This window comes from Oncorhynchus mykiss, chromosome 12 (genome assembly GCF_057628025.1).
Source record: "Oncorhynchus mykiss isolate SJ-2025 chromosome 12, ASM5762802v1, whole genome shotgun sequence".
Lineage (NCBI taxonomy): Eukaryota > Metazoa > Chordata > Actinopteri > Salmoniformes > Salmonidae > Oncorhynchus > Oncorhynchus mykiss.
Genome location: NC_143033.1, coordinates 85,960,244 through 85,973,644, shown reverse-complemented (window position 1 = coordinate 85,973,644; position 13,401 = coordinate 85,960,244).

Sequence of the window (13,401 nt, the reverse complement as noted above, 5' to 3'; positions counted from 1 at the left end):
GTAGTGGTGAAGGAGAATAGAGTTTACATGGAACAGTCTAAAGGGAGAGAAACAACGGACACCAGTGTTGTCGTACTGGCACAGACTGAGGCGTTTTGGCTCTCTGGGAAGAGAAAACAATTTGTGAGTGCGAGCATCTGGTTGGGGAAGTGGCGTTTCAGCAGGAGTAATAGGGAACAGGACCATAGTCAATTGAGAAAATAACTAGTGATGGCATGAGAAGGTGGGAGGAGGCGTGAAAAGCTAAAAGTGATAAATAGACATTCACACAAGTAACCTTGAGCTATGGAAAAGTGTATCCGAAGAGCAAGACAAGACTTGAAGAGCGAATGAGAGAGAGAAACAGAGAGAAACAGAGAAAGGGAGAGAGCGAGAGAGAGATTATTTGCTGGGCATGCGTACTATAAGTCGCCCACCTCTTAATTATACCCAACATGCCCTCTATATGCATAATATTACCAGCTAATCACGGATTGCCCATTATTGTCTGAGTTAACAACAGAATACTGTACCTCACCTGCCTGGGAACATGGCCTCAATTGTAGTACCCCAAATGTAGTATCTCAATTTGTAACATCATCCCTCCATAGAGGTATCTGTTACCCAACAATACTAAATCTATCACAGGTTCTTTTATCTACAGGTTATTAATCCCATTCACTTTACTAATACCAATATCAAGACTATCCTTTCTATAATCAGCGGCTGAATCGGTGAGCTGTGACACTAATTGGCCCTAGGGTCTATTTCCACACACCAGGCACGGTGACTTGGCTGCTAAGACCACCTAAATGTTCTGTCTGCCCCATGGCACAATGAGTAGAATTGCTTGAAATTAGTTTTAAAACTGCAACATTTTCTCTCCGCCCATGGCAAAATGCACAGAATTGCAGAAAATCAACTTTAACATTTCTAAACATTTGACCCACTAGGTGGGGGCCCCCCAAACCAAATCTCGCTGAGGCCTCCCAAAAAGCTAGGACCGGCCCTGCACACGAATGCTCGAAGTGGTTTCATGTTCCAGCATTCTAATAGTCTCTCTGGACTGCCATTCCAATCATGCAGAGCAGTGGGTTTGTGGGGCCTGGGGGTTATTAGCCCAGTGTGTTAGATTAGAGGCCCTCAGAGCTGGTTCATGTGTGGGAGGGAAGAACAAACAGAGGCCAAGATAGCCAGCCTGATTCTGTGCCTGAGCCTGCATGATCCCTCAGCTCTGTATCCATGCCCCTGATGGAACACTAACTGGGCCTTATGCACTATTCACCACTTACACAGGCAGTGACAGAGGCTGGGAGAGAGTCCAGGCCAGAAGGACACTGAGGGAGAGAGAGATGGAAATACATTGTGTTGAAAGAGGGGTGGACAATAAGAGCAGGGGGGGTTGGTAAACACTAAGTGGACAAAACATTAGGAACACCTGCTCTTTCCATGACATCGACTGAAGAGGTGAATTCAGGTGAAAGCTATGAACCCTTATTGTTGTCACTTGTTAAATCCACTTCATTTAGTGTAGATGGGTTAAATAAGGATTTTTAAGCCTTGAGATAACTGAGACATGAATTGTGTGCCATTCAGAGGGTATATGAGCATATGCCTTTGAATGAGGTAGGGTGATATGTGGTGGTCTGCTTTCGAGACTTTGCAGAGTCCATGCCCTGACGAATTGAGGAAGGTGCTCTTCATGTTTTGTATTTTATTTATTAACTTTCTTTATTTATTAACTTCTAGTTAATCAGGGGAGCCCAATTGAGACTAGGGTCTCATTTTCCAATGCTGCCCCAAGACCACAAAGCAAATGGAAAGTTGTAGATATGGAAAGATAAAGAAAAACTCTAACTGTATGTGTGCGTGCCTGCGTGTGTGAGTATGTGACACAGTGAGAGATTGTTGGAAAGGAACAGGAACAGCCCGGGGGATACAGTGGAGTCAAACTGAATCAACTAATTAGATTAGAATCATTTCACAATGGCTTCAGACACTGTAAATCATTATTTTATCCTATTATTCTTGTGAGGAGAAAAACAAAGCCTTTAGTATAGAAACATGAACTACCATCAACAATATAGTGAAACTACAATCAGTTGTCACATACTAGTGTCACTAGTTTCATAATCCTGCTACATTTCAACTGACCTTGTAGATGCAGTTTCAAATAATTGCTGTCCATGGTGCTGAAATCTCTGATTCCTGCTATTTGCTTAATGTTTCCATTGGACATTTCACATCACTCAGTCCTCTGGGATGCAGTTGGCTTTCTCTTCTGGTCATGAACGTGTCACAGCAAACCTAAAGGTCCTCAAACCTATTTTGACCATGACCACAATGATCAATAAATACATCATGTTACTGTGCCAACAATATGAGCCCACTCCAGTGTGTCTCAATGGGGTCAACTGTTCATCTGTGCACAACAAAGAGAGATGTGTCCATCAGTGTTGACATTAAGGACAATATCTGTCTGCGTTAGCCAATAAGACAGTGTTATCTGTAGGTTATGGTGAAGGCATCAGGTCTCTGATCTCTGGATCAGCCAACAAAGAGGACATTTCCACTTAACTAAGCGAAGCTGAAGAAAGGTGTGATTAACATTCAGTGACAGGCCTTTAAATATCAGCCAGGGATGACAGTGGTGCCCTTTGGCAAGGTAATTATTCACTCTGCTGAAAGACCATCAGGTGTGTGTGTGTGTGAATGTGTGAGGGGTGGGTCTGAGTTTGAGCCTTTAGTTTTGAGGCGGTGTGTTTGAGAAATACAAGTAACAGCATCTGTTCATTCAGTCTAGATGTGAAAAGTGTTTGTGTCTAACTCAGTAATGCAGACAGACGCTAAGGGGCTTTAATAGGCTGATACATGTGAGATACGGACATTAGACAGCTAGAGAGAGAGAGAGAGAGAGAGAAAGAGAGAAAGAGAAAGAGAAAGGGAGAGAGAGAAAGAGAAAGAGAAAGGGAGAGAGAGAGAGAGAAAGAAATGGAGAAAGAGAAAGGGAGAGAGAGAGAAAAAGGGAGAGAGAGAGAAAGAGAAAGGGAGAGAGCGAGAAAGAAATGGAGAGAGACAGAGAGAGAGAGAAAGGGAGAGAGAGAGAAAGGGAGAGAAAGAGAGAAAGCGAGAGAGGGAGGGAGAGAGAGTGAGAAAAAGAGAGATCAAGCAAGAGACAGAGAGGGAGGAGGGAGAGACATGAACTGGTAAAGGTTAGCTTTCTACCGCTCCATCACTGTCTCTGTCTCAGCCTCTCCAGACCCCCATCTCTCTTAAAATCTTTTTTTCTCTTTTACCTCCAAGTGAACAACATTTGATATGATCTACTGAGGAGGTGCTGTCGTCCTCTCACACCGAGTTGAGACCCAGACTACAGCCCAAGGCCTGATGGGGTGAGACTCTTATTGAGAAGCTGTCCTTCAAAAACTGCAGCTTGACAAAAAATAAATAATAACATTTTTCCTCCTTCTTCTTGTATTTCTGTATCTCCCTCTCCCACCTCTCCGGGTGTTTCTTCTGACAGTCTGCCTACTGTGGGGTTGTATCTTTGGGGCTGATCACCCCCCCTTTTGTACCTCCCCTCCCTTCCTTCATTGTGTGAGTGTTGGGCTCGGATCATTATCGGCAGCCCTGAATGGGATTTATCATGCGATGTGCAGAGTCAGCTGCAGTTAACGTGCAACACCCTTCGCCACTTCTCAATCAATCTTCATTTGCCTCTTTTCCTCACTTTTGTTCGGGGAGACAGATTTCTCTGGTGAGAAACTTTAGTTCCTTTAGTTTTCCACTCTCAGTAAACAGAATAGAAAGTGTTACATTTTTGCCCAGGACAGATTCTAAAACATGAAAGTAGGTTTCAAAAATCATCCATAGATATCACCCTACAGACAAGTCAGGAATATTACACGCTAATGAAACACCACATCCACAGAACCAGCTACAATTTAGGAAAGAGGACTTTTTATTTTTGCAGCGCTACGACATTATTGGAATCCCTTAGATGTAAAGATGAGAAGTTTGGCCATGTTCCCTGTATAAAATGCCTGAATAAAAAGCTTGCTGACAAACTCGTCTCTTTTATTGCTGTGAATGGATTGCATTTTGTGCCTGGGTCATATCGTTTACAGCACAGTAAAAGAAGAACGCCAGAGAGAGGGAGATTGTTGCGGGGAAATCATTGGGAAGCCTATGTTACTGTGACATGGGAATTCATTTTTGAGTCCTTCATAGTTGACTTTTTGACATGAATGACCTCTGCATGTATGATTTGTGATAGGAAACCTGCAGGTCCCAAGGAGGTTGCAGTCAGATCTGGTAGGACTGAGGCCGTAACACCAACACTTGGCCTATGGGTTCATACTCTGACCCAGTGGTAATCAAACAATTTTAGCCCTAATACCATCTATATACTATCCTATAGCCCTAATACCATCTATATACTAACCTATAGCCCTAATACCGTCTATATATGATCCTATAGCCCTAATACCGTCTACACTATGCTATATCCCTAATACCTTCTATATACTATCCTATCGCCCTAATACCATCTACATACTATCCTGTAACCCTAATACAGTCTATATACTATCCTATTGCCCTAATACCATCTATATATGATCCTATTGCCCTAATACCGTCTACACTATGCTATATCCCTAATACCGTCTACACTATGCTATATCCCTAATACCATCTATATATATATTTTTTTTTTTACCTTTATTTTACTAGGCAAGTCAGTTAAGAACAAATTCTTATTTTCAATGACGGCCTAGGAACAGTGGGTGAACTGCCTGTTCGGGGGCAGAACGACAGATTTGTACCTTGTCAGCTCGGGGATTTGAACTTACAACCTTTCGGTAACTAGTCCAACTCTCTAACCAACTCTCTAACCACTAGGCTACCCTGCCGCCCCAGTATGATATGCTATCCTATATCCCTAATACCGTCTATATACTATCCTATAACCCTAATTCCGTCTATATACTATCCTATAACCCTAATACCATCTATATACTATCCTATAACCCTAATACCGTCTATATATGATCCTATAGCCCTAATACCGTCTATATACTATCCTATAACCCTAATACCGTCTATATATGATCCTATAGCCCTAATACCGTCTATATACTATCCTATAACCCTAATACCGTCTATATACTATCCTATAACCCTAATACCGTCTATATATGATTCTATAACCCTAATACAGTCTATATACTATCCTATAGCCCTAATACAGTCTGCATACTATCCTATAGCCCTAATACAGTCTACATACTATCCTATAGCCCTAATACAGTCTATATACTATCCTATAGCCCTAATATAGTCAACATACTATCCTATAAACCTAATACCGTCTACATACTATCCTATAACCCTAATACCGTCTATATACTATCATTTAGCCCTCAACCCTCTCCATGCCCTTGACTATACCTTGGTGTCGAAGTCTTGATGCTGGCTATAAAATGCTTCCATTGTGGATACTGAAAGACTGGGGACCTGGTGGTAGTTGGCCAGATACAGTGTGCGCGTCTGCTCATTACCTTTAGCATATTAGAATACTAGCATTTTGTATTGGGTTGTAGAGGTCGCATAGACCACAGCATTCCAATTCACTGTTGAACGCCAACAGAATTATTATGATTAATGGCTGAATGTGCAGCGTTGAGTTGACTTGATTCCTTTTTAGACCCAAAAAGCATTGGCTTAAATGTACCCCTCTGGAACGCAATGTTAAATTGGGAGATGGTCTGAAGAGAGAGATACAGTAAAGAGCAACTAAAGAGAACAAGTTGCACAATAAAACACACATACAGTATGACTGCTCAAATGCACGCTCACACGCGCGCACACACACAGTTCCAGCCACTCAAGCAAAGCCAATCCCTTCTCACAATGAGGGGATTTGGGACAGTATCAAACAAGCCAGCCAATTGGAATTATGAGCAGGGTCAATGCTTCACATAAGACACAGAGACTCCTCTGCCACTAAAATGACTCTCCCTACCTGGCCTTTGTCCTTGACCGCTTTTGACCTCTCCTCCGTGGGGATTGATTTATTCGACCCTGTGGCCCGGTGGACATCACCCAGCAGCCATCACTTTACCACCTTACCTTCCTGCCACGGAGGAAATATGGCAGCTGGAACAGTGCTTATTGATGGAGCCTGTGGTGGTGGTGAAAGGGTTGGTATGGGGAGGCAACAAGGTGAGGGTGGGGAAGTGGATGTTTTATGAGGCCATTAACATTTAGTTCCCCAGCATTTCAATCCGCGTGTCTATTAAAGATGGCTGCTCCTCCTACACGTTCCCCATCCATCACACCGCCAGAGAGCCACCCCACACTGACAGACAGCTCAATATGACAGAGAGAGAGAGAGGAGGAGGGAGGGAGGGAGTGTTCAGCAGTAATGGAACAACCGAGACAGAGAGAGTAAGACAGATAGAGGTAGCCTACAGAGTGTACAATTACCCATGAAAACAAGGAAAGAATTTGCCAGAAGAACCAACAATATGGACAAACAGAGAGCTCCTCACAGAGCAGCATCATCACTTTACTCCCAACATGGCTCCTTTATAGCCAACAGTAGTGGTAAGTTAGGAGCAGTGAAACAGACTCCATAGTCGGAGCAGAAACAAAGCTTCTGGTTGGAAAATGAAGTCAAACAAGCGGTAAATAAAAACAGACCCTGAGAAATAGATGAGGTCTCAGTTCCCCCAGGCAGTGTGTGTGTGTGTGTGTGTGTGGGCCAGACAGGGCTCCCGCTTTGTTCAGGCTCTGGTAATATGCTGGCCCCTCCAGGTCACTGCTATTAATTACAAAACGTACCCAGCTCTCCCTCCTAAATTTAGAGGCAGAGTCCAGTGACCGCCTGCTCCTGCTGATGCCACGATCGCTGGGTACAGGGAGAACAGAGCCCTGCTGCCTTCAGACCAATCACATACAGTATCCACTGCTCTCTGGCCAATTGGAGCCAAGCCCTGGTAACTTCTGACCAATCAGGGGCAAGGCTTCAACATTCCAGCCACTGAGAGCCACCACAGCCAAAAGCCGGACCCCTTCTGACCACTCAGAACAGAACACACACATATAAACACATCTACTGCAGACCCCCGTGCAATTAGCATTACGTTGGTAAACAGCTGTTGTGGGTCTGCTCACCTTCCCGAGGCCTTTAATCTTAATTAACAGCCGCACACATATGTGTAAGAACACAATCCCACACAACACCGGCCCAGCCCAGCTCTCACTGGCTACAGTACATGTGTAGGTCAGACAGCAGACAGGGGAGTCTGCTCCACAACACGTCACCAACAAGGAGAAGAGAGGGAGTGGAGAGAGAACGAGAGAGGGTAAACGAGACAGAGACAAAGAGAGATAGAGAGCAAGTCGCTGAGGGAGACAGAAAGAGGGAGAGAGAGAAAAAGAAGGGTATACCGTGCTGCAACCTTGTGTCCCCGCGCCAGACTGTCCCTGGGCCACCATGCCCACCTCCAGCAATTAATCATGTGATACTGAGCTTACTCAACCGACAACCAGCTCCCCCACATCCTCATTAACACTGGCGCAAGAGAGGAAGGAGAAGAGAGGAGAGGAAAAGGGAGATGCAACAGTGTGAAAAAAGAACGATGCAAAAAGAGAGGGAAATAGCGGAAGTGATAAGAGAACAGAGGAGAGGACAGAAGAGGAAGAGCAGAGAATACACAGACATTGCCTGGGATTGTAAAGGAAACATAAGGAGGCGCTGTGCCAGCCTCTGCAGAATGCCATCTATCTCTCAGACTGGTGAGGCAGGCACCATGCTGGCACCAACGTTATTCTAGCCCCCATACGGAGAGAGAGAGAGGCTGTGACAATGTGTGTGTGTGTGCACATCCATGTGTGTGTGTGCGTGTGTGTTTGTTTGTACATTGTGCAGTGCCTGCATTCTTGAGCAACACTTACGTCTCTGATCTAGAACACCAGGAAACTTGATGTCCTCCTATTTTTCTCTCCCAGAGCCACACTAGTGTTGCCACGGCCACCTGCCAGCCAATTAGCAGAGCGGACAGCAGCAGCAGCTGCCCAGGACAGGAGCAGGTGGAGGACCATGCCCAACATACCCACCGCCTGCTAATGCTAATCACTGTGCTCACTGCTGGGACCACTGGACTGGACTGAAGGGCGCAAGGGGCTGGGCTGAGGGGGCTGGAGGGAGAGGGTTCTGGGGGGGCTAATAGTAAGTAGGACACTGCCTGGGTAAACCAGACCCTGGCCAACTTACAGTGTTCCACTTATCCTATACTGCAAACCTCTGCTACTGTGCTGAACCACTGGGACAAGCCCACCTTACTTATCCTGTACCTGCATACCATGACCATCAGTGCATGTTTCCCTCAACCTTCTATCTTTCTCCCTCTCCCGCTCTGAAAAATTAGCTCCATCTACAGGGGTTGGGTGATGGAGAGAGGGGGCCGGGGGGTTGGCAATCAGAGCTGAAATAGACCCGCTCCTCTCCCACTCGTTAAACCTCTAGACCTTTTTTCACTTTCATGGATGGAGTAATATATTACTTTATTTACGAGGACAGAGCCTGACAGATTTAATATTTTCATTCAGTTTTATGGCCTGAACATGGGGCGCACCACTCTCTTTATGGGTCCTGCTCCGCCACCACACAGACACAGCCACCGGATCGGTCGGGTCCGCTAGGCCGGGACAGGAGGGCAGGGCCTTACAGACACAACCATCCCTCATGTCACGCTACCAAAAACACAGAGCATCTGTACCTCTGTGTTCCAGACCCCCCCCCCCCCCCCCTGACCACCACCTCCTCCCTTTCTCCCTATAACTCCTGGGAGGAGACGTGGCCATGGAGCAGACAGACAGTGCAGGTCTAATAGAAGAGAGATTCATGGTTGAAATGTTTCAGGGCTGATATTGAGGGGAGGTTCATATTTCAGACAACTCAGGGATACTGGTATAGAGATTGATAATTCACACCATACAGGTCGCAACTTTGGTCGCTTTCATTGTTTCAACGATACTCCGCCAATATTGGAAGGAGATTCATGGTTTAGACCATTAGCAGCCAATATTGGAAGGAGATTCATGGTTTAGACCATTAGCAGCCAATATTGGAAGGAGATTCATGGTTTAGACCATTAGCAGCCAATATTGGAAGGAGATTCATGGTTTAGACCATTAGCAGCCAATATTGGAAGGAGATTCATGGTTTAGACCATTAGCAGCCAATATTGGAAGGAGATTCATGGTTTAGACCATTAGCAGCCAATATTGGAAGGAGATTCATGGTTTAGACCATTAGCAGCCAATATTGGAAGGAGATTCATGGTTTAGACAATTAGCAGCCAATATTGGAAGGAGATTCATGGTTTAGACCATTAGCAGCCAATATTGGAAGGAGATTCATGGTTTAGACCATTAGCAGCCAATATTGGAAGGAGATTCATGGTTTAGACCATTAGCAGCCAATATTGGAAGGAGATTCATGGTTTAGACCATTAGCAGCCAATATTGGAAGGAGATTCATGGTTTAGACCATTAGCAGCCAATATTGGAAGGAGATTCATGGTTTAGACCATTAGCAGCCAATATTGGAAGGAGATTCATGGTTTAGACCATTAGCAGCCAATATTGGAAGGAGATTCATGGTTTAGACCATTAGCAGCCAATATTGGAAGGAGATTCATGGTTTAGACCATTAGCAGCCAATATTGGAAGGAGATTCATGGTTTAGACCATTAGCAGCCAATATTGGAAGGAGATTCATGGTTTAGACCATTAGCAGCCAATATTGGAAGGAGATTCATGGTTTAGACCATTAGCAGCCAATATTGGAAGGAGATTCATGGTTTAGACCATTAGCAGCCAATATTGGAAGGAGATTCATGGTTTAGACCATTAGCAGCCAATATTGGAAGGAGATTCATGGTTTAGACCATTAGCAGCCAATATTGGAAGGAGATTCATGGTTTAGACCATTAGCAGCCAATATTGGAAGGAGATTCATGGTTTAGACCATTAGCAGCCAATATTGGAAGGAGATTCATGGTTTAGACCATTAGCAGCCAATATTGGAAGGAGATTCATGGTTTAGACCATTAGCAGCCAATATTGGAAGGAGATTCATGGTTTAGACCATTAGCAGCCAATATTGGAAGGAGATTCATGGTTTAGACCATTAGCAGCCAATATTGGAAGGAGATTCATGGTTTAGACAATTAGCAGCCAATATTGGAAGGAGATTCATGGTTTAGACCATTAGCAGCCAATATTGGAAGGAGATTCATGGTTTAGACCATTAGCAGCCAATATTGGAAGGAGATTCATGGTTTAGACCATTAGCAGCCAATATTGGAAGGAGATTCATGGTTTAGACCATTAGCAGCCAATATTGGAAGGAGATTCATGGTTTAGACCATTAGCAGCCAATATTGGAAGGAGATTCATGGTTTAGACCATTAGCAGCCAATATTGGAAGGAGATTCATGGTTTAGACCATTAGCAGCCAATATTGGAAGGAGATTCATGGTTTAGACCATTAGCAGCCAATATTGGAAGGAGATTCATGGTTTAGACCATTAGCAGCCAATATTGGAAGGAGATTCATGGTTTAGACAATTAGCAGCCAATATTGGAAGGAGATTCATGGTTTAGACCATTAGCAGCCAATATTGGAAGGAGATTCATGGTTTAGACCATTAGCAGCCAATATTGGAAGGAGATTCATGGTTTAGACCATTAGCAGCCAATATTGGAAGGAGATTCATGGTTTAGACAATTAGCAGCCAATATTGGAAGGAGATTCATGGTTTAGACCATTAGCAGCCAATATTGGAAGGAGATTCATGGTTTAGACCATTAGCAGCCAATATTGGAAGGAGATTCATGGTTTAGACCATTAGCAGCCAATATTGGAAGGAGATTCATGGTTTAGACCATTAGCAGCCAATATTGGAAGGAGATTCATGGTTTAGACAATTAGCAGCCAATATTGGAAGGAGATTCATGGTTTAGACAATTAGCAGCCAATATTGGAAGGAGATTCATGGTTTAGACCATTAGCAGCCAATATTGGAAGGAGATTCATGGTTTAGACCATTAGCAGCCAATATTGGAAGGAGATTCATGGTTTAGACCATTAGCAGCCAATATTGGAAGGAGATTCATGGTTTAGACCATTAGCAGCCAATATTGGAAGGAGATTCATGGTTTAGACCATTAGCAGCCAATATTGGAAGGAGATTCATGGTTTAGACAATTAGCAGCCAATATTGGAAGGAGATTCATGGTTTAGACAATTAGCAGCCAATATTGGAAGGAGATTCATGGTTTAGACCATTAGCAGCCAATATTGGAAGGAGATTCATGGTTTAGACCATTAGCAGCCAATATTGGAAGGAGATTCATGGTTTAGACCATTAGCAGCCAATATTGGAAGGAGATTCATGGTTTAGACCATTAGCAGCCAATATTGGAAGGAGATTCATGGTTTAGACCATTAGCAGCCAATATTGGAAGGAGATTCATGGTTTAGACAATTAGCAGCCAATATTGGAAGGAGATTCATGGTTTAGACCATTAGCAGCCAATATTGGAAGGAGATTCATGGTTTAGACCATTAGCAGCCAATATTGGAAGGAGATTCATGGTTTAGACCATTAGCAGCCAATATTGGAAGGAGATTCATGGTTTAGACCATTAGCAGCCAATATTGGAAGGAGATTCATGGTTTAGACCATTAGCAGCCAATATTGGAAGGAGATTCATGGTTTAGACCATTAGCAGCCAATATTGGAAGGAGATTCATGGTTTAGACCATTAGCAGCCAATATTGGAAGGAGATTCATGGTTTAGACCATTAGCAGCCAATATTGGAAGGAGATTCATGGTTTAGACCATTAGCAGCCAATATTGGAAGGAGATTCATGGTTTAGACCATTAGCAGCCAATATTGGAAGGAGATTCATGGTTTAGACCATTAGCAGCCAATATTGGAAGGAGATTCATGGTTTAGACCATTAGCAGCCAATATTGGAAGGAGATTCATGGTTTAGACCATTAGCAGCCAATATTGGAAGGAGATTCATGGTTTAGACCATTAGCAGCCAATATTGGAAGGAGATTCATGGTTTAGACCATTAGCAGCCAATATTGGAAGGAGATTCATGGTTTAGACCATTAGCAGCCAATATTGGAAGGAGATTCATGGTTTAGACCATTAGCAGCCAATATTGGAAGGAGATTCATGGTTTAGACCATTAGCAGCCAATATTGGAAGGAGATTCATGGTTTAGACCATTAGCAGCCAATATTGGAAGGAGATTCATGGTTTAGACCATTAGCAGCCAATATTGGAAGGAGATTCATGGTTTAGACCATTAGCAGCCAATATTGGAAGGAGATTCATGGTTTAGACCATTAGCAGCCAATATTGGAAGGAGATTCATGGTTTAGACCATTAGCAGCCAATATTGGAAGGAGATTCATGGTTTAGACCATTAGCAGCCAATATTGGAAGGAGATTCATGGTTTAGACCATTAGCAGCCAATATTGGAAGGAGATTCATGGTTTAGACCATTAGCAGCCAATATTGGAAGGAGATTCATGGTTTAGACCATTAGCAGCCAATATTGGAAGGAGATTCATGGTTTAGACCATTAGCAGCCAATATTGGAAGGAGATTCATGGTTTAGACCATTAGCAGCCAATATTGGAAGGAGATTCATGGTTTAGACCATTAGCAGCCAATATTGGAAGGAGATTCATGGTTTAGACCATTAGCAGCCAATATTGGAAGGAGATTCATGGTTTAGACCATTAGCAGCCAATATTGGAAGGAGATTCATGGTTTAGACCATTAGCAGCCAATATTGGAAGGAGATTCATGGTTTAGACCATTAGCAGCCAATATTGGAAGGAGATTCATGGTTTAGACCATTAGCAGCCAATATTGGAAGGAGATTCATGGTTTAGACCATTAGCAGCCAATATTGGAAGGAGATTCATGGTTTAGACCATTAGCAGCCAATATTGGAAGGAGATTCATGGTTTAGACCATTAGCAGCCAATATTGGAAGGAGATTCATGGTTTAGACCATTAGCAGCCAATATTGGAAGGAGATTCATGGTTTAGACAATTAGCAGCCAATATTGGAAGGAGATTCATGGTTTAGACCATTAGCAGCCAATATTGGAAGGAGATTCATGGTTTAGACCATTAGCAGCCAATATTGGAAGGAGATTCATGGTTTAGACCATTAGCAGCCAATATTGGAAGGAGATTCATGGTTTAGACCATTAGCAGCCAATATTGGAAGGAGATTCATGGTTTAGACCATTAGCAGCCAATATTGGAAGGAGATTCATGGTTTAGACCATTAGCAGCCAATATTGGAAGG